The 26,685-nt window shown below is 42.7% G+C and overlaps 1 protein-coding gene across 3 annotated transcripts in view; it reads left to right on the top strand.

Moving 5' to 3' along the window:
* CAMKK1 (calcium/calmodulin dependent protein kinase kinase 1) overlaps window positions 1-26,685 on the top strand; it is a 1,090,978-nt gene that overhangs the window by 131,197 nt on the left and 933,096 nt on the right. For all 3 annotated transcript variants that reach the window (XM_069226681.1, XM_069226682.1, XM_069226683.1), the window contains one exon: window positions 16,732-16,787. The gene's annotated coding sequence lies outside the window, so the exon portion shown is untranslated. The remainder of the gene's footprint in view (window positions 1-16,731; window positions 16,788-26,685) is intronic.

Below are 26,685 nucleotides of genomic sequence, written 5' to 3'. Positions count from 1 at the left end.
GTGATACCTTTGGTAACGAGGTCCTACAGTGAAGAAAAAACTGGTCTCATTGTCCAATACTGCACCACAAACAATCACCCTTAGTGAGGATTCCAGAATATCTCCTCTAGTTCATGTCTGGTCAGGTCTTTGAGACCTATTGTCTTCAGCAATTCAAAATAGTTGCTTTGGCCATCCATCGTTCTGCCACCTCTCATATCTGTTTCCTCCTCGTTACTCCTTTTTTTTTTTTTTAAACCAAAAAAACTGAGGGTCATCTGATGTACCTAGCTATTGTCCGATCTCTAACCACCCCTCTCCCAGCAAAATTCTGGAAAGGGAGGTCAAAAGACAGCTCGCTGGATATGTGGAAGTGGGACTTAGTGTCCACAATCATCACTCTGGCTTTAGACCTGTGAGGAACTCTGAGTCTGCCATGGCTGATAGAAGAGATGAACTCATGGTCTCCTTGATTGGAAACAAGAATTTTGCTCTCAGACACCTTAACGTTCCAGCAGGTTATGACACCATGGACTACAATGTGGAGTTGAGAAGGCTACATGAAGGGCAGTATTGTCTGGAACTGCCAGCAAGTTCATATAAGATGATTTGATATATCATGACGCAAAGTACCATGTGGAGTGTTTTAGAGGCCTCCCGTATCCTGCTTACATTTTTAACATTGCTTACAACCTCTGACTTACCTCCTAGAACAAGATCAGATTAAATTTCAATTGATGACACACAAATTCCCACCCGCAGGCAAACTGCAAACAAAACCAGTCCAGCACCTCTACATGCCTGGAATATGTGTTCCATTGAATGAAAATGAGCATCTTATGCAAGAACAGAGCCAAGATTGAGATCATAGTGTTAGGAAGAGCCAACGGTGACCCCTTATTATGCAGTTGTCTCTCTACCCTAAGTATGTCTGGAACCACCACAATGAAAGTAAGGAAACTGTGCTCTCCTCTGCTACACTGGTCAATGGTATCCATTCTTCACCCTCAGTGAATGCTTCCTTGAGCTCTGTCCTCTATTTAGTGCTACTGTGGGTTAGGCTGCTCAATGGAAGAAGTATCCATTCTAGGTCGCATCCAAAGTTTTGAGCAGTGATTCTCACATTAGTATTTGGACAGCTGAGAGCTGTCTTCTAGAACTAATGAGGCAGAGTCCTATCACACTAAGCAGTCTACCTTTTTTATAACCTTCAGATCACAGAAACAACAACCTTTTCTCATGCCTTTGTGCGTGGTCTTCACTCATGGGAAGGTAGCCAGACAACATGGAATAATACCTCAAACTTCCACCCGCTTCCACCTGCCTGCTTATGACTCTACATTAGCTCTCTCTCTGTCCCTTAATCTCCACTTCTCATGCTCTCATTCTAGTAAGGGCAGGCTACATGGGTTTTCCAAGGAAGGTTTGCATGCAGCCTTCCGACTGTGGCATATAGTTAAGGCGTGTACCCCACAATAATAACAATAAACATCTGTCATTTTAGTGCCAAGATAACCTTCAAGGTGAATTTGCACTTTACAAATACACATTATGTTATCAATCAGCTGCCCCAAACAGTTAATTAATGGTGTCATGAGTTTAACAGTTAATCTTGTCAGGAGCTGGACATGAAGCTGGTAGACGCCCATTCCCATGTTAAAAGGAGCATCAGCAGAGTCGATCACTGTGGTAGAGATCAAATCTCATAAAACCAGTGCTAAATTTGTGCTTGTTGCTTCCAGTTGCACTTATTTTTGAGGGGCGGCACTTATTTTTCTGCCTCAAGCATTTACTGCGAGCAAAAGACACATACGGGAAAGACGGGGGAAGAGAAAAACGAAATGCGTCACAATGGGAGAAAGCAGAAAGCTTCAAGAGTGAGCTGAAGGGGCAGGGAGTGACTGTAAATGGGTTGAAGAGGACCGGATGGCTTCAGGATTACACTGTCTCAGTATTCCGTGTTCGCACATTTAATTGCAGCTGCCGCATGTTTAAAGAGAAGGGCTCTGGGCACTGGAACCTTTTTATTTACTAATGAAGCACTGCCTAAAACTGATATAGAGCTACATTCATGCAGTGGCGGCTGGCAGTTTTAGGGGGGAGGGGTGCAGGTGGGAAGCACACTAACACTCATTCTTTCACACACACACACATCCATTAACAACACTCATCAACATTCAAACATACACCCATGCACCAAACATTCATTTAAAAAGATCTCTCTCTCTCTCTCTCTCTCTCACACACACACACACACACACACTCTCTCTCTCTCTCTCTCTCTCTCTCTCTCTTTCTCTTTCTCTCTTACCTTGACCCCTGGATGACCCAGGAGGGTTCGGACTGCTGCCTTCCCTTACTGGCTGACCTTGGGTCAGCCAATGAGGGAAGGCAGCAGTCCCAACTTTGGCACAGAGTGGGATGGGTCAGTGAGACTGCTGATTCCACCCCACTCTGTGACAAGGTGTCACTGATTGACACTCGCCCTGGGCGCTTCAGGGCTTAAACCAGGTCAAAGTTAATGGGTGACGCTTCCCTCACCACCTGGGGGAGGACCTCAAAGCACCTTTGCTGAGCCGAGGAGGTCACGCCCAGAGGAGCTGTGACCTCTTCAGCCTAGCAAAGTTCAGCTCAGGCAGGCAGGAGTCAGCGCAAATTGGGCATGTCTGCTCCTAGCTGCCTGACCTGAACATGAAGGGTGTCTATCTATTTAAGCGGAATTCCTTGACACAAAAAATCCCAGGATTCAATACTTTTACTGTCTTCCCAAAATTCACAAAGGGCTCCCTCCTCCAGGTCGCCCTATAGTGTCTGGCATCGGCTCTTTATTAGAGCCGCTATCTAAATTCTGCGATTTCTTCCTGCAACCAATCGTTCAAAGAACGTCTACCTTTTTGAAGGACACAAAAGATACTTTGGTTCTATTGAATGATATAAACGAGTCTGGCACTACTGACATACTGATTTGTTTAGATGTAGAGGCACTCTATACTAATATTCCACAAGAGGCCACGCTCACCGCTGTAGAAGAAATACTTCTAGCTAATACATGGACTTACAATACCCCAGTGAGCTTCATTATGCAATGTGCCGGTCTGGCCCTCCAAGAGAACTTTTTTCAATTTGAGAAAAGCCTTTTTCATCAGATACAAGGTACATCTATGGGGAGTACTTTTGCGCCAAGTCTGGCCTGCCTCTACATGTTTACCTTTGAACAACGCCACATCTTGACCCCTGAACAACCATTTTTCTCTAATATCATACTGTGGCGTCGATATATAGATGACATCTTGGTAATTTGGAGGGGAGAGATGGACCGTGCGATAGCATTTACGCAGTGGGTTAATACATTGGATACCCATCTCCGTTTCAGCTCCACCGTCTCTGACAAAGAAGTTTCCTTTTTGGATTTACGGATCACACTTAGGGATGGCTTCCTCAACTCGTCTGTATACCACAAACCCACGGATCGTAACAGTCTTTTACTTTACAACAGCTACCATCCTAAATCTCTACAAGATAACTTACCCTTTGGGCAATTCCTGAGGATACGACGCAACTGCTCAGATAAAAATGACTTTCACACACAAGCCAATACTCTATGTCGCAAACTTTGTGAGCGTAATTACCCACTATCTAATATCCGGCAGGCTAAAAAGAGGGCTGGCAATATCCCTAGAGATACACTATTGATCAATAATACTCGTTCCCCACAGACTAGATTAACCTGCGTTACCACATTCACTCCCCTTAGTAATCGTGTAAAAGGTATTATCCGCAGGTTTTGGCCCATTCTTAACAGTGCAGGTGCCACACTAGAGCGTTCCTTATTTTCTTTCAAAAGAACTCCCAATATTAAAGATTTGGTGGTCCATACTAGACCTATGGCGAATCGGCCTCCTGACAATCTGGGCACTGGTCAATGGCTTAAAGTAAAGGGGCATTACCCCTTTGGCTCCTGCAATGTCTGCCCTTTGACTGACATGACCCGAGAAGTGGATATAGGCGAACACAAGATCTGGCAACTAAGATCCCATACCAATTGTCGGACTAAGAATTGTATTTACATGATTACTTGTCCGTGCAATCTGAAGTACATTGGTATGACGACCAGGATGGTGAAAGTTCGTATCAACGAACACCGGAGCACCATTAGGTGTAAAAGATCCTCCACCCAATTGACCAACCACTTTGAGAAACAGCATACACCTAATGATATCAAATGGCTTGTTCTAGAAACCATTAGAGATAATATTGACAGTGCGAAGAAGCTTTTTGAAAAAGAACAAAGGTGGGTCTTTAGACTTCAGACCCATGTAGTTGGTTTAAATGATGATATTCAATGGACTAATTTCATTCATCAACTATAAAACCCCCCCTCGCTCTGTTAATAATGGCCAATTACACATTTTGTCATATTTTTTCACAAAAGATCCTTACTTATACAGGTTCTGAACATATCTCCAAAACATTTACCATTATTTGGCTGTGACATTCTTGGCCTTCTCTTTTAGAAACTGTCATGACAGCACTCACTTTTGATACCTTTGATTTTGTATACACTCCAATATGGCCGACACTTTTCTGCCTATTTTTATGTGCAACATTCAAAATGGCCGACATGTAGCTGTATTCTTGGTTGACAAGTCCTTCCTCTATTTTTGACTTTTTCTTTTCCTTTTAAACCCCTCGGTACCAGTATCTCCAGGGATACCGGGGTACTCGTTCCAGCGTAGGTTGACTGGCAGTGACCGTCAATTACCGAAGTAAGTGCTCCCGCTGTCAGGCGTAACTACTTGCTCATCCCCTTTTTGACGCTGACCTCCATGTAATCAGTTTGGACGTTCGGCGGCTTCCCCTTTTGAGCACCCTTTATAATCTTTCTTTCTTCACCGCGTACATTGAGCGCCACGAGCACGGCGCTCTGTATAGACACGCTTCCTCCGCGCTCATTCACGAACATAAGAGGGAGTGACGCGGGTATTTCCACGCACTCCCCTCCTATTCCCCTATATCTTTATATCTTTATACGCGCATATATTAACTTGCGCCCCAGCCATCTCTGCCAATTTATATGTGGGCATTACCGTGTAGCCCTTTGGTCTCCATACCTATTGTGATATGTTCTTTCTGAAATCATGCTCGAACCAGTAAGTGGCACTGGTTTACGAACTAGACGGTTTTTGTGATGGATTACTTTTACTTCCCACAGCTGATTTTGTGCTACTTCGGAATTTTTTCCGTAAATAGCTTCTCCGTGAATTTTAACATCTTTATAGATAATATGCTACAGAACTAGAGTAGTGATGCTCCTATCTTCACAGTGACAGTCTTTCTTATGTCCCCTCTTTTGTGTGTATATATATGTATAGATCAGAGTTGATTTTTTGGTCTGGACTCCCCCGATGTGGCCCTACCCTAAATTTTTGGAGGGTAAGCAATAGAGATGTTTATCTGCCTAATTGGCTTTGTATTCCTTCTTGCACTAGACACGTTCATATACCACATGGCACCTGAGTGAATTTGCACTTCAATTTGGGGTGGCACCATGTAATTCACTGTGAATTTGTCTTTTATATGAATTATGTGATGCTAACTGTGGTTTTCTTTCTGTTTTTACATTCCCATAGGTTTCTAATTTACATATTTGTGGAAGTTTCCACGATTTAAAGGATTAGGTTTGTTATTAGATCCTGATGAATCGCATAAGGTAATTCTTCTGTTACAAGCGAGAAACATGTTGACCAACTACATAGAGTGACACAGGGGATCCTGTGTGCTCCGTCTCTTATATGTTAAATTCTCTCTAAGAGACATTATTATACCTACCTATATTCCAATGGGGTTTGTGGTCATTACTCCACCGACTCCCCGTTTTTTTGGTTTTTAATCTTGTCAGAGGTATGAGCACGAGTATTAAAAATAATTAGTTGTTACCTCTAGGCATTTTTAATAGTTTTTTTTCATATACCAATCCTTCACTTCATTATTCTTGACCGGCTATTTACGATTCTCAAAAGACCTCCGGCAAAGAGCCCCCTCGCGGGGCCCGTCAGGCATTGCAGTGCCGGCCTGACGAGGAGCTGGCCCTATGATGAAGCATGTCACCGGATGGTGAGTGAGGGCTCTTGCTTCGAGAACCTTCGGTTCCTATCTGCTGACCAAGCTTTTCACTTGATTGAAACCTACAGCACTAAATGGAACCATGTGTAATCTTTTTTGATTTACTGTCTATCAGGCTGACCTTTGTTCAGGCTGACCGGCACTCTTCCATGGGGAACAGGGTCAAGACTGATTTGCATATGGCTGGGTCCAAACTGGAATGGCATGGTGAGCAAAAAAACTAATGGATTAAACCCAGATCTGTGACTGGGGGTGAATGTTTGATTTGTTCTGCATTCCGTCCATCAGCTGTTCTTTTTGCATTTGTTGCCCCAAGTGGGACGGGTGTACCCAGACGTGGGTCCCGTGCTCACTATGCCACCAGATTCAAGCTAGCCTGGCTAAAGAGGGGTGATACCCTGAAACCGGTCCCAGGATGCTTGTTTCTGGTCCAGGGAGGACCTGGTCTGGCAGTTCGGGCTGGACTGTTCCCATGGGGAACAGGGTCAAGACTGATTTGCATATGGCTGGGTCCAAACTGGAATGGCATGGTGAGCAAAAAAACTGATGGATTAAACCCAGATCTGTGACTGGGGGTGAATTTTTGATTTGTTCTGCATTCCGTCCATCAACTGTTCTTTTTGCATTTGTCGCCCCAGGTGGGAAGGGTATACCCAGACGTGGGTCCCGTGCTCACTATGCCACCAGATTCAAGCTAGCCTGGCTGAAGAGGGGTGATACCCCAAAACCGGCCCCAGGATGCTTGTTTCTGGTCCAGGGAGGACCTGGTCTGGCAGTTCGGGCTGGACTGTTCCCATGGGGAACAGGGTCAAGACTGATTTGCATATGGCTGGGTCCAAACTGGAATGGCATGGTGAGCAAAAAAACTGATGGATTAAACCCAGATCTGTGACTGGGGTGAATTTTTGATTTGTTCTGCATTCCGTCCATCAACTGTTCTTTTTGCATTTGTCGCCCCAGGTGGGAAGGGTATACCCAGACGTGGGTCCCGTGCTCACTATGCCACCAGATTCAAGCTAGCCTGGCTGAAGAGGGGTGATACCCCAAAACCGGCCCCAGGATGCTTGTTTCTGGTCCAGGGAGGACCTGGTCTGGCAGTTCGGGCTGGACTGTTCCCATGGGGAACAGGGTCAAGACTGATTTGCATATGGCTGGGTCCAAACTGGAATGGCAAAACTGATGGATTAAACCCAAATCTGTGACTGGAAGTGAATGTTTGATTTGTTCTGCATTCCGCCCATCAACTGTTCTTTTTACACTCTTCCTGAGGTGCCAAAGGTGGGGAGGTGTGGCTCCTCCGCCCTAAAGGATGGGCTGCGCCTGCTTTCATGGATCTCAGGTATAAGTCAGAACTTTTACTTTGAGTCACAATAGCCAGAATATAGGCAAAAACAAAATAATACTCTGTGCTTAATTTGTAGAAGAGTAAGTGCTGTGCCCAAAGTTTTGTTCGAAAGCCCGAGGCGTCACCATTGCCCGAGGCGTCGCTATTGGATGTCGGCACGCAGAGTTCCAATGCTGCGTAAGCTTGATTCCACTGAATGCCGCTTTCATCCACCAGAAGACACTCCCTGCCCCTTTATCGCACTCTTTCAGCTTCTTTTTCCTCTCTGCTATTTTTATTCATCACTGTTTTTCCGTCTTTCCAATTCTCTGTTTTTGCTACGTTTGTGTTTTTCTCTGTTTTGTTCTGTGTGAAAAGTATGAACAGTAAAAAACAAGTGCCAGTCCCCACAAAAGAGGTGAAAACACTCCTACACTAATTAATTAAAGGACACTAAACCAAACAAAGACTGTAAAGGATGTTGATCAAAAAAATCCTCAACAGAAATTTAAAACAGGCTTCCAGTCCAAACTTCTTGTTTTACAGCCTTTCAAGGACTGACCTCTAGCAGCATTAAAGATCCCGTTCCAGAGAATAAATTTGCTTTTTTTCTCTCACTATAATATATTACAGTTGGAAGCCCAGGACTCTAAGATCGTCCGACGGCCAGGGGCACTCATATTAAACTCAGTCCATCAATTTAACAGGTCTTGGAGTTAAAGACAACTTAAGTTCACTTTTTTTTTTACATCGGTAGAATGAATAAAGGGGGCCTTCAAAGGCTTTTCTTCTGGCAGCATTGTTGCATAATAAGAAAGAAACATTGTCAGATATCCCCTATGCCGTTAGTAAGGTGAGGTTATTGAACGGCACCTTCGTTTAAAAATTGTTCGAGTACCACTGATGCCTACAGGCTCCCGTACACACATTCCAAATCACTTATACAGCCTGTCACAAAACTGCCCCGTTTTGCAAAGGAATGCCACTTGATTTAATTAACTACTGGGTACCAACTTTATTTTGGTGTCTGGGCCTGTTTCCTGTCCCAGTCTGGCCTTTCTAGGGACTGGCTATCACGTATAATACAGTCTTCCAAATAGCACCACACATATTGTTGATCACAGTCGCTTAAGTTATAAGGGTACGCTTATTGTTTGCCAATGTAATTTGCATATGTATTCCTATTTTATTGTGCTTTTTCCCGCAGTGTTGAGCCCGTGTTTTATTTTAACGCATCACTGCACATGAATAGGATCTGAATAAGTCCGAATGAATTTGAAGAAAGACAGATGGAAGTGAAATCCGACTTGAAATGTGGGTGCACTCTTGCTTTGCAGCTCTGAGCACAGACATAAAACTCGTGTCTGGAATGAATCATTTGTTTTGCTTAGTGACGGTCTCCTGGACGCACACAAGCAACATGGTCTGTTTGCAGATGTCATTTGAAATCCCAGTATCTTAATTCTGTCTTCTCTGATCATTCTGGTTGAATGGCTAATCTGCTGTGCTCTTGTTCCTGATTTACGGTGAAGTACGGCGGCCGACGGGGTTCAGTGATTTTGGTGCAGAGACAGGTAAACATCCACAGGGTTCCTCGTGTCCGCACACATTCGGTACTTGCGACTTCGCCAGTGGCCTGGGAGGACTTCTCAGGATAATAACAAAGTGCACAATTTCGCATCCCACAGCTTGTGTATGCTGTTTTGTCTTTTAAAGAAATAGGCCAAATGGACTCGTAGGATTCAATTCACCAGGATCTGCGGATTATGGAGTATAAACCTCACTTAATCTCTGTAATACAGGCACGTTATCGTTCAGACTTCCGCGAGGAAAGGACAAAACTGGCACTGCCCATTGTAGAAAAAAATCATCCATCTGCTGCGGGAGATAAACCACTGTTCACCCTTCACTGGGCAGTAGCTGTCCACAAGCACCTTGTGTTTCATAGCTGATGTGTGCAACTCAACTGTGTTGCTTGTATTCCATTCAGAGAAGATCTGGTGGTTGCCGGTCCAGAGAACACAATAGGCGGGACGCTTCTTAAGTCAATTGGCAGTACAAGAAATAAAACAACTCCTGATGCGGTCTGCAAAGCGCTAGAAGGCTACACCTATAACAGAACGTGAACTGCGCAGATGCTGATGATTTCTGCCCATGTGTTGACCTGCTTTTAAGGTCAAGTTATATAATTTAGTAATGCAATAACTGGTGCCAGAGGAACACTGCCAGATATCACCCTAAAAAATATCTCTGCAAAAAGATTAAAATGTAAATATAGAAAGTTGGCTCTGTATGTACTATTTCAAAGTAAGAAATAGCATGCACAGAGTCCAAGGGTTCCCCTTAGAGGTAAGATAGTGGCAAAAAGAGATAATTCTAATGCTCTATTTTGGGGTAGTGTGGTCGAGCAGTAGGCTTATCAGAGGGTAGTGTTAAGCATTTGTTGTACACACACAGGCAATAAATGAGGAACACACACTCAAAGACAATTCCAGGCCAATAGATTTTTGTATAGAAAAATATATTTTCTTAGTTTATTTTAAGAACCACAGGTTCAAGATTTACAGTCAGTACTTCAAATGAAAGATACTTCACTTAGGTATCTTAGGAACTTTGAAGCCGGAAAATAGCATGTACAGTTTTCACAAAAAATGGCAATGAGCTATTTTAAAACTAGACTGTGCAAATTTCAACAGTTCCTGGGGGAGGTAAGTGTTTGTTAGTTTTGCAGGTAAGTAAACCACCTACAGGGTTCCAAGTTGGGTCCAAGGTAGCCCACCGTTGGGGGTTCAGGGCAACCCCAAAGTTACCACACCAGCAGCTCAGGACCGGTCAGGTGCACTGGTCAAAGTGGTGCCCAAAACGCATAGACTTCAAAGGAGAAGGGGGTGCCCCAGTTCCATTCTGCCAGCAGGTAGGTACCCGTGTCTTCGGAGGGCAGACCAAGGGGGTTTTGTAGGGCACCGGGGGGGACACAAGTCAGCACAAAAAGTACACCCTCAGTGCCAGGGGGGCGGCCGGGTGCAGAGTGCAAACAGGCGTTGGGTTTGCAATAGAGTTCAATGGGATACCCAGGGGTCTCTTCAGCGAAGCAGGCCGGCCGGCAAGGGGGGGGGGGCTCCTCGGGTTAGCCATCACCTGGGCAAGGGAGAGGGCCACCTGGGGGTCACTTCTGCACTGGAGGTCGGATCCTTCAGGTCCTGGGGGCTGCGGGTGCAGTGTCTTTACCAGGCGTCGGGTTCTTTGAAGCAGGCAGTCGCGGTCAGGGGGAGCTTCTGGATTCCCTCTGCAGGCGTCGCTGGGGGGGCTCAGGGGGTCAACTCTGGCTACTCACAGGGTCGTAGTCGCCGGGGAGTCCTCCCTGTAGTGTTGTTTCTCCGCATGTCGAGCCGGGGGCGTCGGGTGCAGAGTGCAAAGTCTCACACTTCCGGCGGGAAACGTGGAGTCCTTTTAAAGTTGTTTCTTTGTTGCAAAGTTGTTTCTTCTTTGGAGCAGAGCCGCTGTCTTCGGGAGTTCTTGGTCCTTTTAGATGCAGGGTAGTCCTCTGAGGCTTCAGAGGTCGCTGGACCCTGGGGAACGCGTCGCTGTTGCAGTTTTTCTTGAAGTGGGGAGACAGGCCGGTAGGGCTGGTGCCAAAGCAGTTGGTGTCTCCGTCTTCTCTGCAGGGCTTTCAGGTCAGCAGTCCTTCTTCGTCTTAGGTTGCAGGAATCTATCTTGCTAGGTTCTGGGAGCCCCTAACTACTCAATTTAGGGGGGTGTTTAGTTCTGGGGGGTTAGTAGCCAATGGCTACTAGCCCTGAGGGTGGCTACACCCTCTTTGTGCCTCCTCCCTGAGTGGAGGGGGGCACATCCCTAATCCTATTGGGGGAATCCTCCATCTGCAAGATGGAGGATTTCTAAAAGTCAGAGTCACCTCAGCTCAGGACACCTTAGGGGCTGTCCTGACTGGCCAGTGACTCCTCCTTGTTTTTCTCATTATCTCCTCCGGCCTTTTTGCCAAAAATGGGGCCGTGGCCGGAGGGGGCGGGCATCTCCACCAGCTGGAGTGCCCTGGGGCGCTGTAACAAAGGGGGTGAGCCTTTGAGGCTCACCGCCAGGTGTTACAGTTCCTGCAGGGGGAGGTGAGAAGCACCTCCACCCAGTACAGGCTTTACTAGCCACAGAGTGACAAAGGCACTCTCCCCATGTGGCCAGCAACATGTCTGGTGTGTGGCAGGCTGGTAAAACTAGTCAGACCACACTGGAAGTCGGGTATGTTTTCAGGGGGCATCTCTAAGATGCCCTCTGGGGTGTATTTCACAACAAAATGTACACTGGCATCAGTGTGCATTTATTGTGCTGAGAAGTTTGATACTAAACTTCCCAGTTTTCAGTGTAGCCATTATGGTGCTGTGGAGTTCGTGTATGACAGACTCCCAGACCATATACTCTTATGGCTACCATGCACTTACAATGTCTAAGGTTTTGCTTAAACACTGTAGGGGCATGGTGCTCATGCACCTATGCCCTCACCTATGGTATAGTGCACCCTGCCTTAGGGCTGTAAGGCCTGCTAGAGGGGTGACTTATGTATGCCATAGGCAGTGTGAGGTTGGCATGGCACCCTGAGGGGAGTGCCATGTCGACTTAGTCATTTTCTCCCCACCAGCACTCACAAGCTGGCAAGGAGTGCATCTGTGCCGAGTGAGGGGTCCCCAGGGTGGCATAAGACATGCTGCAGCCCTTAGAGACCTTCCCTGGCATCAGGGCCCTTAACTGGATGCCGGGGTGTACCAATTGTGGAAACAAAGGTACAGGTTAGGGAAAGAACACTGGTGCTGGGGCCTGGTTAGCAGGCCTCAGCACACTTTCAAATCATAACTTGACATCAGCAAAGGCAAAAGGTCAGGGGTAACCATGCCAAGGAGGCATTTCCTTACAGTAAACATTCCGATAACTTATGAAAGAGGGTTTGCATGGTTTTATCACGCATCCAACATCCGTCTCCATTAATGCTTCCTTCACCATTGACTAGAGTTTAATACATTCAGTTGGATGATTCTACGGAATGAGATCTAAATCTTTATTAACTATCGTCTCACATATCTGATCCCACTGTTTGTCACCTAAAGTCTCATTACGGTTATGGTCCATTGTCTTTTTTCCACAATATGTGACAACCGATCTACAATTGAATAATTCTCAGAAATAACAGAAATATTTTTACATGTCATTTTGGCATCTCGGAAATTGACCCAATTTACTTTACAGGGACTTGAAGTATCAAAGTCACTTCAGTCAGCTTTTTCATATAGCAAGTTGAGTTAAGAATCAAATTATTCACTTTATTGTTATGCCTAATCTTGAATTCCTACTTAATGAATTCAAAAGGTAATAATGCATTCAGACCTGACTTGATGTGCTTTGAATATCTGTGAATTAATCTAGCTTTTTCACCTATGACATTAATTCTCCAGTTTAATAATAGCAGCATTACCTTAAGCATGCCTCAAGGTGCACCATATCTCTCCAAGTTTCTGCTACACTTCATGAATATGTAATATTGTGGGAAAACGTGTTTCCTCCTGGAATGGATCATTTGTCTTATTTTCCCTCACATTTTGTCATGAGTTTGATCGTGAATGGCCTCCTAAACCACAAATTTAATGTCCACAGAGTGCAACCCTTATGACGCTTGCTCATCGTTAATAGTCTAAAACCACCTTCTTATTATCTGCAAATAATCTATTCTTGGACATATTTGACCATTCCTATTGGTCCCAGAAATGTGTAAAAAATGCTTACATTTTCTTTATATTCTTAAGAACAATGGTAGGGTGCTACGCACATATAGAAATCTGGGCTAAACTGCATCTGAAAATTGTGTACCGACCCAACATAGACAATCCCATTCTTCTCCCAAGAGAAGGAGCCTGTGTATCTACATTTGTAGGCCACAACTGCAGCATATGCCACATTAACATAATACCCATCCTTAAACCATCTAAAGATCTAGTTGGCAGAGAGAGCGATGTGACAAAAGGGAGTAATCAGAAAACCTCTCACTTCGTGCATTTAAATGAGAAGAAGCATACCATCAGCATAAAGCAGAGATTTACTATGTACCTTCACATAGTTTAATCATGATACGTGCGGATCCTGATTTATAGCTAATGCTAGGGGTTCTGTGACGAGGACAAAGATACATTGTGTTAAAGGGTAACCTTGAAGAGTTCCTTGTTCTGACCTAAAACACTCAGATCCTAAGAACATAACCCTCACAACTGCACAACTGCCATATAGACAATGACAAAATTATGTGTCCACACCAAACCCATAAGCTCCCCTTGATGTCATTGAACCCTCCAGGGCAATAGCTGTGCATCTTAACATCATGGAAAGTGTGCCAAAATCAGAATTCCTTGGCATGTTGCATGACTCTTCAGTTATTACAAACCACCTTTCAATTTTTCCTTTGATCCTGGTAACTAAGTCAACTTATCGTCTTTAGTCAAAATTCTTTCTCCTTTCTAAGCCAGGTCTAGACAAACTTATGCAATCAAAAAAACTCCATAAATAAATATACATACACAAAGTTCTAGGTCAGCCCTGTTTATATACTGTTTGGTTCAGCTGCCATTCACAGTTTGCTTTCTCTCACAATATCATACAGTATGGGGTCATGCGACACCCCATTTCAACCATTTGCTCTTTTGCACTGTGATGCCATTTTGCTAGATTGAATTTGCACATCTACCTTTAAAGAATTGCACTTCAGTGCAATGGCTGGTGGGCAAATACCTCACTTTGACGAGGTCTTTGTCTTTTCATTAATGATCCTTTTGTTTTTTTCAGTTATCCTTGTGTGCTCATCCCATGTCCTCAGGTTGTAGTAAAGCCAGTGTTACCTTTTATTTATGCCATTAAAAATCATCTTTTCTGTGATGTGCTTTAAATCTAAGAAAAGTTATTTTTCTAAGTATACTTGCTTGCCAAGAAACTCCTGCACCATGCTATTGAAATTATATGTGATTGTTGGTTTTTATTTAAAATATGCATTGCAGCTATCACATGGCAACAATTAGGTGGCTGCATTTTTTTCTTTTTCTTTTTGTGTCATATGCTTGCAGTAAAAAAAGATAAAAATGGTAACCCTGGAAAAGCTTGACTAGAGCGGGGCTCTTTCATTTACGACACTTGATGTTTGTAAATGATACCTAAACTCAGACTAAAATTAAATAAAATAATGTACAACCAGTAGCCTTGTTTATGGCAGACATGTTCCTGAAGCTTTTGCCTGGCAAATGACACTATTTCCGATGGAGAAAGAGCTTCAGACATAGAGGTAGTTTTTTCCCACAAAGTCAGGAACCATTTTTCCACATTTTACAACCACAGCTGTAGAGTCTTGTAACTGGATATTTACTGTTTTAGCAGCTATCAGAAAATTTTTAGTTACTCAGGCTTATTCATGGTTAAGAAGCCAAACTGCTCTAGAGTTTGGTCATTTTAAATGCATTTTTTCTCGTATGAGAACACTCATGAAAGTTTTTTTTTTTATAAAAAGGAACCACGAGATTTCGCACTAAATGCCCCTGCTGTGTAAAGTGCAGTCCCCAGACCATTTTTGCTCACTTGTAAAAAGTAATGGTGGCTAAATGTTAGTTCTTCCAGATATCTAATACCTTCTTGCTCTCTTCCAGATATTATGTGAACTGGCATTTATTACATTTTATGAGGGCAATGCTGCTCACTGAATTTCAATTGCATGACTTCAGAATATCCATTAATTGATCCAGTTGTGCATGAAAGATAATGTTTATGAATGCGCGTTGGCATAGTATAAATTTCTTCCTATTGCTTTACACACTGTACATCTCATGCAGCACATTTTACTGTGGCATGGGATGTGCGGCAATCTGGATCATTTTCTAAATATAGCTAATTCATTTGAAAACTCTTTTTTGGGATTGTGGCGAATGACACCTTCTACCTAATGCTATAAACCTATCAATAAAAGAGCATCTTTGAATGTAACCTATGTATCAAAACTATTATTTTTATCAATGTGTAGCTTGAATGTTGATTTCCCTTAAAAATGAGACACAAGGTTTTTGGCAAAACAGAAACATTTAGCAGTACACAGCAGGGGTCTGATGGGTGTCTCAAAGCACATTGGTTCTGAGTGCCATTATATACATTTCTTAATGCATCATAAAACTCTTTGTATTCTTTGGAGAAAGGAATCCAGGCCTAGTCTTGGAGTCATAATTCTGACCATCTGATTAAGTCCACAGGTTGGTCTTGACCTTACATGGACATAATGTGGGCCAGTAGTTAACATGTCCAGATGTCCAGCATGGGAAGTGCGTGGTCACTGCGTGTTGTGTGTGTGTGCTGTGTTCTGATTGGCAGAGTGTTCCTAACTTCATGTGGCATCTAAACTTTATGGTGTTTTGGGAACGTGCACCCCTCCGGCCAAATGTTTTTTATTGAGGGCCAGTCTCCTAGGACCATTGTGGTGTCACTGCCTGAGGGATCAATCTGGGATTTTCCTGTTTGCGCGTTTGTCTACATGCCACGTGTCACCCCACCTCTGATCTGTTAATCAGTTGGTTCAGGCCTAGGTCACATGTCTTGCCTGGCCAGATATTTCTTACTCGGGGTTGATGAGGATGTCACATCAGGTGGATTCAACAACAGTGATGAAAGTTCGTTGTTGCGTGTACACTCATCATGGTGTACATTTACATCATTTTATGAATATTAACAAATGTTTTAGCTACATCACTGGCACATCACTCCTCCTCATTATGTGAAAATATTTTGATGCGTGTGTTTTTAAAAACTGTTTATAATTCTGTATTGAAGCCAATTTTCAACAGATTCATAATGTTTGTATTTAGATGTTTGGCCAATAAATCATATTTACAAGGATTGCTACTTTATTTTAAAATTCATATAACACATGTACAGGGGTATGTGGATGCATTGTACCAATCTCATGATAATAAAATTGCTACCCCTTAAATGCAGTTTTTCGCTTTTGTATAAAGCATCATTCATGTTTGCTGTTTAGGGTCATCTTTTAGTATTGAATTAAAAAAATCATTAATACAACAGTTAGCTAATATGGCATTTCTTATTAGTCCACAGATGCTCAAACCAATGATTGATTTGATCCTAGGTTAAGTATGTATTTGAATCAGCTCATGTTTTCCTTTTGTGACATCCCCAGTTTTACTCATTGATTTTTGCAGCTTAAACAAACCATACGTTCAGTCACCATTTGTTTTTCAAACAATGATTTCCTGTTTCCCTCACAGACCAATTTGAGAAATGATGATCCTGTCCTTCAAATTGTGGATATGCTGAGACAGAGGTAAACCATTTCCTTTTTTTGCTTATATGATTTTCTGTGCAAATGATACCTAGCCCCAGGCCAAACATCAGCTACAGCTGACCTATTATATTGCATTGTCTAAATACAATTATTTTTCTAGAGGGAGGTTGGAATCAACATAGGAACATTTGCAGTGCTTTAGAGCTTCTTTCATATATATACATTTGAATCAATATCTGTTGTGCCTATCAATGTATTGTTCTCGTTTTGTATCCTGGGAATTTCAAGCATCAGTCCCATTGTAATTCAGTCCTCACTTCTTGTATATTCCGTAAACACTTTTGAGTGCCATTGAAGGCAAGCTCCCTGTGATTAGCACAGAGGAAATTTAAGCATCAGATCATTTCATGAGAAATTACTATGATGTTGACTTGTCTCAAAATATTAAATATACATTGCTTATGTTGCTAAATTGGGGCTGAAGTTTTTAATGTGAAGTCTCTCTGTCAAGCTGGAAATGTTGTGGTTGCTAGTGACTGATTGTTGTTAGGAAGCAATACAGGTACTTCAGGTCTTAGGACAGCCTTCTGAAGTTGCAACTCAGGTTGTAGAAGACAGAGACATCCCTTTCTAGAGTCTTTGAGAAGGAACAACCCTATAGTAATGACTGCTCTTGACATTAGTTTAAAGTAATATTTCTGTTCTTTAAAGAAAACACTGTGTTTTCTGTGGATCACTTCTTAAATTTGTCACTGGTAATTTTATTACAGTTTGAGAGACATTGCCCCTAGTCCATTCTTGTGGCGAATAGCCATTCAAGCATGCTTTGCAAGCCCCCAGAATCACTGCTGCATTCAGACGTTGACATTTACACTGATTAGTTGGGGCGTATAAAGAAGATACAATAATTAAATATGCCTATTTCCTATGAGCATGTGTGTCTCATTTGTCCAGCATGGTACTTATGGTTCATGTCCCACAAGAGACAATTAGCCTGATTTAGATTTCGGCAGACGGGTTACTTGGTCACAAAGTTAATGGATATCCCATGTTCCAAAATATAAATCGATTGGGAAATAATGGGATTTATATTTCGGTGGGCAGGATATCTATTACCATTGTGACGGTGTAACCAGTCCTCTGAAATCTAAATCGGGCCCAGTGTTTCCAAAGGGACACTTCTGTGTACTTTGTGGGTGTGCACATTTATATATTGTTCAGGGGAAAACAAGTAACTTCATGCTGTATTCAAATCATAACATACATTATTGTTCACGTCCATTCATGGTTTCATGCAAGTAATTTATCAATTTTTGGCGTGCTTGTAAGAGTATGTTCGTCACAAATCAACACACATGGCATTCTTTCTTAATAATACATTTAATCAAGTTCTAGAAGATGTTAAGGGTTTATAAAATGTTCTAAATCATTCTTGTGTAGCAGATCCCCCTTAACAGTTGCATTGCAATTATTTGTATACTATTTTCATACAAACGATTCACACAATCCGATCTAATGTAGATAACTGAAGCTCCTCTTGCTCTGCCCATTAGCTCTGACCAACAACCCTTATGGCTCCATTTTTTGTGGATGGCAAATGCCCTGTCACTGTCGGGATTATGTTAAGACAATAAATGCACTAAGTAAGCAACAATGTGTCATTGCTGTAACAGTCTAAGGACTATTACCAGTAGCTCTAAAACATTTGCAACACAGTTTAATAGTGTAAAGATATACATTGTACAACTTACTTGTACAAAATTGCTCTGTAGTCAGTGAAGAATTTCCATTGTTGTTACATATATATTCAGGTATATTTATGGTCCAAGAATTCATACTCTGATTAATACTATGGTTTGAGTTTTGTGTTCAGATGCGCTCTAGATAAGGGTTCATAGCTCCTCTTGAATAATTTAAATTTGTGTCGCTGGCTGATGTCACCAAGCGACAGCCTGGAATTCTCTGTGCTCATTGACAATGCTCAGCTCATGGTGCTACCAGAGAGGGAAAAGCAGATACCTTTTAAACTCTACCTTTTATCCACTGGCAGCTGCTTCCTGTTTGAAGTAGTGGGGTGATCAGTAATGCCCATAGACCCAACCCCAAAACTCTCAAACGTGGTCATAAACAGTGTTTATAACGGGTCACTATTAAGAGCTCTGGAGTTAAAGCAGTGCGAATTTCTGGCAGTGTGTGAAACAAAATAAAACAGTACAGAAAAAAAAAGAAAACATACTTACCTACTCCGGTCCTCTCCTACTCCAGTCCTCTCTGTCCCGCAGTCCGGCAGCAAGGTGGTCTCTAAGCCAACTCACTGCTACCAATTGTGGTGCTGCACTCATGTTGCTCAGGAAGTATGAGAGAAGTACGAGGATTGGCTGGAGTGTGCTAGTTCGAGGCTCCTTCAGGCCCTCGGGGGCCTGTGCCTGCTCTCCACCTAGCTGTCTAAGACAGCTCGGGTAGAGAGGTTTAAAGTGCGCATGTCAGGCCGGCCATCGTAAGATAGCTGGCCAACGTGACATGCATACTTTAAACTGGAGGGCCCACCACTTCTATTCCCCTGCTGCCAGTCAGCAGTGATGGCCCCATCCCAAAACTTGGCTGGCTGGCTGCAGTGAAAAATAAAACAATAATACAATTGTTTTATCACTGTTTTATTTTTCATTTTTGCTGTGCAGCAGGGTGGCCGACGCTCACCTACCCTAAAAGAGGCACCACCACTGCTTTTATTCCCTGAGGCAGCCCATAACTGCTTGCTGGATACTCAGAGCTGAATTTAATTCAACATGTCTTCATAGGCATCATCCATAATCCTGGTGTAACCCTCCACTTATCTCAACTAGAGAGTGCACTTTATATTCTGCCTGTGCCCTTTGGTTTCATATTAACCTTGTTCTGAGAGCCTTAAGCTGGCGGACAATAACAGACATATTGACCTCCAAACATGAAAGGTCTAAGCTATGTAAGGGGCATTATAACTAGATATGTGCTCCCTAGAGGGCTTAGGTGATGATCTACCATTCTGCTAATTAGCATCATGTTCTAAACTTTAATAATGCTTAGGGCCAAATTCAGCCATGCAAGGTGCCCTATTCAGAAATGCACTTTTGTTGGTGCTACAAAATAGGGGGGGATGGGGGGGAGACCTCCAGAAGGACATGAATACACTATTTGTGCCAGTAAAAATAATCACCTCTTTATTTCCCATGCATAATTTTGTACAAGAGGTTTATGATTAATTTAAAGCTTTACACAATCTGAAGCAGCTCAAAGAGGTATCAGGAGCTCTATAAATCTGATATTACATTGCTCATTCGTGGAGCGCTCCGTGCCTCTTTAAGGTCACTTTAAAGCACAGAACAGAGGCCACGAAAATTGAGAAGCGAAGGATAGGACACACAGGACCAGTATTGGGCTTAATTGCTATAATTACCGTGGGATTTTGAGTGAAAGGAGGTATTCATAAACGATCAATAAAGGGGAGCTGTAAAATATATTCAAAACCTCTTTTAAGTGTCACCAGTTTTAGACACACAAAATATTTACAGTAAAAATTGAGGAATTAGGCCAAAAGAAATATATTTTCATGGATATGATTGCCGTTACCATTTGGATGAAAAATATTTTTGAAACCTTTTCTTACAATTGGAATGCATAGTTTGCAAAGGCTCAGAAAAAAATACTCAGCGTTTGTGGTAAATACGTTTTCCTTTAAGCAGCGATTAATGAATCTTGCAGGATCTAAGGATTCCCAGCAACATATTTTATGTACAACACATTACAGAAGACCGTCGATCAATTATTTTATGTATAGGTTGACCTGATGGCTCAAAGGCTAATACTATATAATATTTTGTGTTTGACATTTGAAAGTTTCTCAAGCAAATATTATATATTTTTAGAGCTTGTAACACTAAATATTTCATTATTTATAAGGTGAATTTTCTTTTAATTCTAATCTTTGTTAAATGTAATGCAATATGTTAAATTGGATCTGCATTGCGCCAAATCGTATACCCATATATGGGTTTTGAAACAAATTTCCACAAATAGTAGAGAACATTTAGTTGCAGCAATTACTATCATCTATCATTGTATTATTAGAAAAGCAATAGCATTTTTACTAGAAGGGCTGAACTTAGTAAATCAGTGATATACACAATCACAGTCAGTTTGCTTTGTTTGTTAAGATGTGAGGATGAATGTACGGTGGATGATGCATTTGGACCAAGGCAGAATAGCGTATACTTCTATGTGATCGTACTACATATGTTACAATAAGCGATTTTTATAAAAGAGGTACGAGTGATGGTATGGCGAAAGTGGATGTCAATGTGTTAGGCTACAGTGAAGTGAGAGAGAGCCTAAGCGTTTTCAAGTTCAAGTTGGAAGCGATGCATGTTAGGAGTAGACTTGAACACATGAATTGAAGAGTCGGATCATAGCACGCTGCAGCGGGTATTTCTCGGAAGTCAAGGGGCTTCCATCAGATGCTATACATGGTTGATTGGCAGTGGCAGCAAAGTGCCTCGAAGACTAGTGTCAAAGATGTGAACAAAGCTCTCTTTTTTTGTTAGATAAATATCATAGTGAAGGTAAGAAGAGACAAATGGGGTCATTTTGAGTTTAGCGGATGGAAAACTCTGTCTGCTAAACTCCCAACAGGGTGGCTACCGCTCCACGCCGGAGTTATTAATGGTTTCCCACTAGGATTGTGGGGCGAGGGCAGAAACCTAAGTTTCCGTCTACTGGCCTAGAGGTAAACAGACTACAGCATTGTCTCCAGCTTGTAATCGAGCCAGCGGCGAAGCTGTAGCCAGCAGGGTGCATCAGCACCCTCGCAATGTTCACTGTCTACAAAGCATGCAGCACTGCTCTGGAGGATTAGGATCACCACCACCACTAGACAGCCGGAATCCAAGATGCTGGCAGAGCTGGCGGTCCAACCACCAGGGTTGTTATGTGGTGGTCAGACCACCGCATAGGTGGCGGTCCAGACCGCAACTATGATTGTGGAGGTCGTAAGACCGCCACACTCATAATCAGACCCAGGTGTGTTTCCTAAGGAGCTGGGAGAGGGAGTAAAGTGAAAGTCTGTCAGGTTAGTGCTGCAGTCATGTTTACTAATGTACTGATTAAGGCTTTGACTATGTAGAATTTGGGGTGATTGCAGAATCCTTGAACAACAAGTACAAAATCTTGGTTGTCACATTGTATTGATGCATATAAAAACACTAGCTGCATATTCAAGTTGAAGAACCTGGTTAGGTTTCTGTCAATGGGGAACAGTGTAAGGCAATCGAGAAGGATCAGGTTATGTACAGTGATGGGTTCTGTAGAAATTTTGAAATAGACTATTTCTTTTTATTTTATAGGAAAGTGGGATGGAAAAGCAGTGAGTAATCTTAAAAAAGTGCACTCCAAGAGTCCGAAATTCAGGACTGAAGGTTGGAAATGAGATACAAATTTGGTTAACATTCACATAGAGATGGTAGTAGAACTCTAAAGGGGCGATATATCTAAAGCAAATAATATAAAGAGAAAATAATTAGACTGAGGACAGAGCCTTGGAAACACTGGATGGAGGTGGGGGTGGTCATGAAAGTGAGAAGTCCGAGGAGACAAAGGATCAGAGGCCAAAGACCTATAACTAGAATCAATGTATTAAATGGTCAGAAATGTTAAAGATTATTAAGGTAGTTGAAAGTGGTCTTTCATGGGCAAATGTGTTAAAATAGGGCACTTCAATTAAATAACATCCATCAAGTGAAGTGTTCTGAAACTTCATTTTTTGGAGTTTAGTAGAGATTTTTTTTTTTTTAATATTTTTTATTGAATTTTGCAAAACAAATCACTGTGCTACACACGTGTGTTAACATTGACAGGATGTTGATATTCTAATAAATCCTTTGCATTCGCACAACTTAAAACAACTTAAACAAATTGTACACATCTAGGTCCAGTTGCTCCATCCAGTATTTTTAACTACTGCCTTTGCCGTTGAATGGTATATTTTGGTGTAGAGTGGCCCCACGTCGTTCCCGGGGTTAACTCATTGATGTTAGTCAGGGGGGGTGCGGATCTGCTGGGATGCTAGTGTTGAGTGTTTTGGTTGTGCAGGTGTGTGAGTTCTATATGGTGCTTGTGCGTTCAGTGGCTAGTATATTGTCGGTGGGTGTGGGGTGTTGTTGATGGAGTTAGGTATGTCCACTGCTGGGATGTTATGTCACGGCCAGCTGCTTGATGGTGACTGTCTGGGTGTTAGTGTTATTGCGTAGCTCATGGTGGTTTCTCATAATTTTTTGCCTCCAGCTTAGATACTAATGTACTCCATACTTCGCAGCCTGCTTGTCGCAGTCCCTCGCGCACTAATTTCTTTAGTACTTGGTACTCTGTGCGGGACCATCGCAGCATGAGGGTGTGCCAAGCTTTCAAGTCGGGCGCGTTGGGCGCTTTCCCATTCGTAGTTATCAGTCTTTTGTACATTACGTAAGCCAAGTCTGCAAACTTATGTAGGTGTTTTTCCCCCTTGTCCTGAGTCCTAACAGGCAGGACTTGGGGTCCGTGCCCAGGTCGAGGCCCGTCGTTTCTGCTTTTATTTTTACCACCCCAGCCCATTCTTTTTGTACCCGAGGACAATCCCAGACCATATGGTAGAATTGCGCCACTGGGGCATTGCATCTAGGGCAGGCCGGGTCCGACCCGGGGAACATCCGTTTAATCCTAGCTGGTGCTAAATATGTTTGGTGTATGTAATTGAACTGCGTGTAGCGGAATCTGAGGTTTCTTGACATCTCGCGGGTATGGTATAAGGCTTTTGACCATTCTTCCTGTGAGATCGGGACCGGCAAGATGGCGTTCCACCTCTCCCTAGCTTTTGCCAAGTTGGGTTCAAGGGACTTACTCAGGAGTTTGTATGAGTTCGAGACTGCTTTTGCTTGGGTGTCATAATTCAACATGTGGTGTAGTGTGGGGGAGGTCTCTGGCTCTAGTTCTCCAGCCGCCCATGTTTTTCTAATTGAGTGACATATGGCGTGGTAGGCCAAGAATTGTCCCGGGCTCACCGCTGTGAGGGCTTGCATGCATTCAAACGTCATTAATTTACCTTCCTCAAAGCAGTCTCCCACTGTATGTATGCCCGCCTCCGACCAGACTGCGGGCGAGTGTGACCCAGTCTCGGCCCAACCGGGAAGCCGATCCAGCGGGATGAGCGGCGAGTAGGGGAGTTCCTTTGAGCCTTTTTGAATGTTCCTCCCCCAGCATGCGTGAGCCACTGCCATCAGTGGGTTATTACTTACGCTTTTTGTTTTTTTATTTGTCAGCCATGCAAGCAGGGGGGCCCCCTGGAGTCGGGTCGACAGCCAGGTGGATTCTGCAGACTCAGGCCTATGGATCCAGTTCAATATCCACTGTAGCTGCGCGGCTGCATAGTAGAGTTCAAAATTAGGGGCGCCCAGCCCACCTGCGTCGACCGGGCGCTGTGGCGTGGAGAGCGCGACCCGCTTCCTGCCCTCTCCCCAAATGAGCTGTAGTAAGACAGCATTCAAATTATTGAAGAAGCTCTTAGGGACGACGAGCGGCAGTGCCGCGAAGTAATATAGCAATCTAGGCAGTATCAGCTGGAGTTTAGTAGAGATAGCCTGTGACTGCATTAAAGAAAAAGATGTTTGAGAAAGAATCAAATTCGCAATACAGGGTGATAGTGAAGGTTGCAGTCAGCAGTAGATTGTTTGAATTGTGGTTGGGCAATTGCTAACTTAAAACAACTCTTCGGATATTTGTCATCACTGAGGCACTGATTGCTTATCAAAGTCAAACATTGTAGAGCTGTTGGGGGGATGCCATTGATATGATATTGTCATGTTTAAGCTTGGAATTAGCTTGGTGAGACAGATATAAGATTCGTAGACGAAAGTTGGAGTAGCGGGTGTACAGTAGTGGTGAGATACTAGAGGAGAAGGAGGGCATCACCACCATTTTTTCAGCAAGTGCAGGAACGTGAGAGAAGGTGCCATTCTTAGCATGAAGAGCAACACATGTAGTGGTCCTTCTTTAGTCAGTCCTTGTCTCTTTAACACCTGTGATGTGGGGAACAAGGGGAGCTGAAGTGCAAACAGGTGATAGAGGCTGTTGTAATGCAAATAGACCATCGATTCCGTAGGCAGGACAAAATTCAAAGGAGGCCAAGTGATTGTCATTAAAAAACAGTTTGTGCAAACGTTTTTTGGCAAGAGGTGATGAATTGTGTAGTTTATTTGGGTTGGGATATTAAACCACTACAGGCGTTGTTATAACTAGTAAGCATGCATTGTTAATGCTCTGTGCTTTTCTTTCTGTTATGCACCGGTAATATTTTGAGATGGTTTGCATTTGAGTATTTATTGCTTTTAATGATTGATGCCTTGGCCTATACATGTATGCCAATTTATATTTATGCAGCAAAGAAACAAAATTAACAAACCTAAGCCATAAGGATAACTTGATCAGTTGTTATTACATTAATAGGCTGGTCTTAACCAGCACTTACAAATTGATAATTGGCAGGAAAGGGTTAACTAAGTGGAGTATATTTCCATAAAGCAAAAGAAGATTTATTGTACAGTTAGAGAGAAGGTCTCATGTGCATGTCGCCGGTATTGCTTGTAATGCTTTTGTTCATATAATTCTTTTGAAAATCTAGGTTAGGAGAACGAACCAGGCTAATGTGGAAAATATATATTGACTCTGAAAGATTATATTTTATACTGTGTTTATATGGTAACAATGACTTTTTTCAACATTTTTTATGGTTCAGCAAATGAGGAGGAAGCACCCTTTGTTATCTGTTAGGCATTAAGAGCTTGATTTACATAAAAAATGTTCAGACTAATAAATGATATACACCGGTGGATACCTACAAAAGTTCAAAGATTAGTGTAAGTCAAAATATTAAGAGTGCATAACAAATGTGTTTGACTTGCATGCTTTTATTTTTTCTCGTTTCACCAAGTGATGACCACAGGGTTGTGTCAGGGAATGGTTAGGGAAATCCTATACACATGAAGAGCACCTTCGACCAGGTGTAACTTTTCTAGGACATGCAAAAATGTTTCTATGCATTTCTTAGCTGCACACCTAAGTCACGGTTGTAAGGTACAGATGTAACTGTTTCAGAAAGTGCAAGAAGGAACACCCATTGTCTGAGATTTTTACAGGAGGTGGGAGAGGAAATGTTAGGGGAAAATATTTTAAAGTGAGAGAAGAAAAAACTTTCAAAGTGAATTGAAAGATGTTACATTTCCTAATCCCAAAGTGACTTTCAACTGTGGAGACATTGCATTTCAGGCAAATGCTACAATTGCGACTACACTTCAAGCATTAGGACCAAGGGAACCTATAACAGGGAAATGGCTGTTGGTAATCTAGGAAACTCACTAAGTTTAGATCATGCAAAGGAACTTCTCAACTGTGCACTAATCAATGTGAGATCTTTGGTAAAGCATAAAATAGAATTTGCAGAGTTCGAGGGGATGTTCTCTCCCGATTTGGTTTTTCTTTCAGAAACCTGAACAGATTCCTCATCAGGCCCCAATTTGAAAGATGTGGTACCCGAAGGCCATGACATATTTAGATTTGATAGGCAAGAAAGGCGTGAAGAGGGGTGGCAGTGGTCTACCACAATCATTTCAAGGCAACATTTAGCCAAGCCACACATCTGGACAGTGAAGTCATGCTAATTCAGTTTCAAACTTAACAATATTACCACATTCAATGGGACTTTACTTTATCGGCCGTCCGGCCTCAAGGCGAGCTTCATATCATCCATTCGGACATTTATGGAGTCTAGGATTGAGTTGCCTAATTTCACCCTTTTAGGCGATTTTAACTTTTATCTGGAACAAACTGAGAATCCCTACCATAAGGCAATCTTCTTCAGTGTTAAACTCCCTAGAAAGAA

The sequence above is a fragment of the Pleurodeles waltl genome, chromosome 3_2 (assembly GCF_031143425.1).
Source record: "Pleurodeles waltl isolate 20211129_DDA chromosome 3_2, aPleWal1.hap1.20221129, whole genome shotgun sequence".
In the NCBI taxonomy this organism is placed as follows: domain Eukaryota; kingdom Metazoa; phylum Chordata; class Amphibia; order Caudata; family Salamandridae; genus Pleurodeles; species Pleurodeles waltl.
Note: the sequence above shows the minus strand (reverse complement) of the source record. Positions and strands in the feature narration are given on the sequence as shown.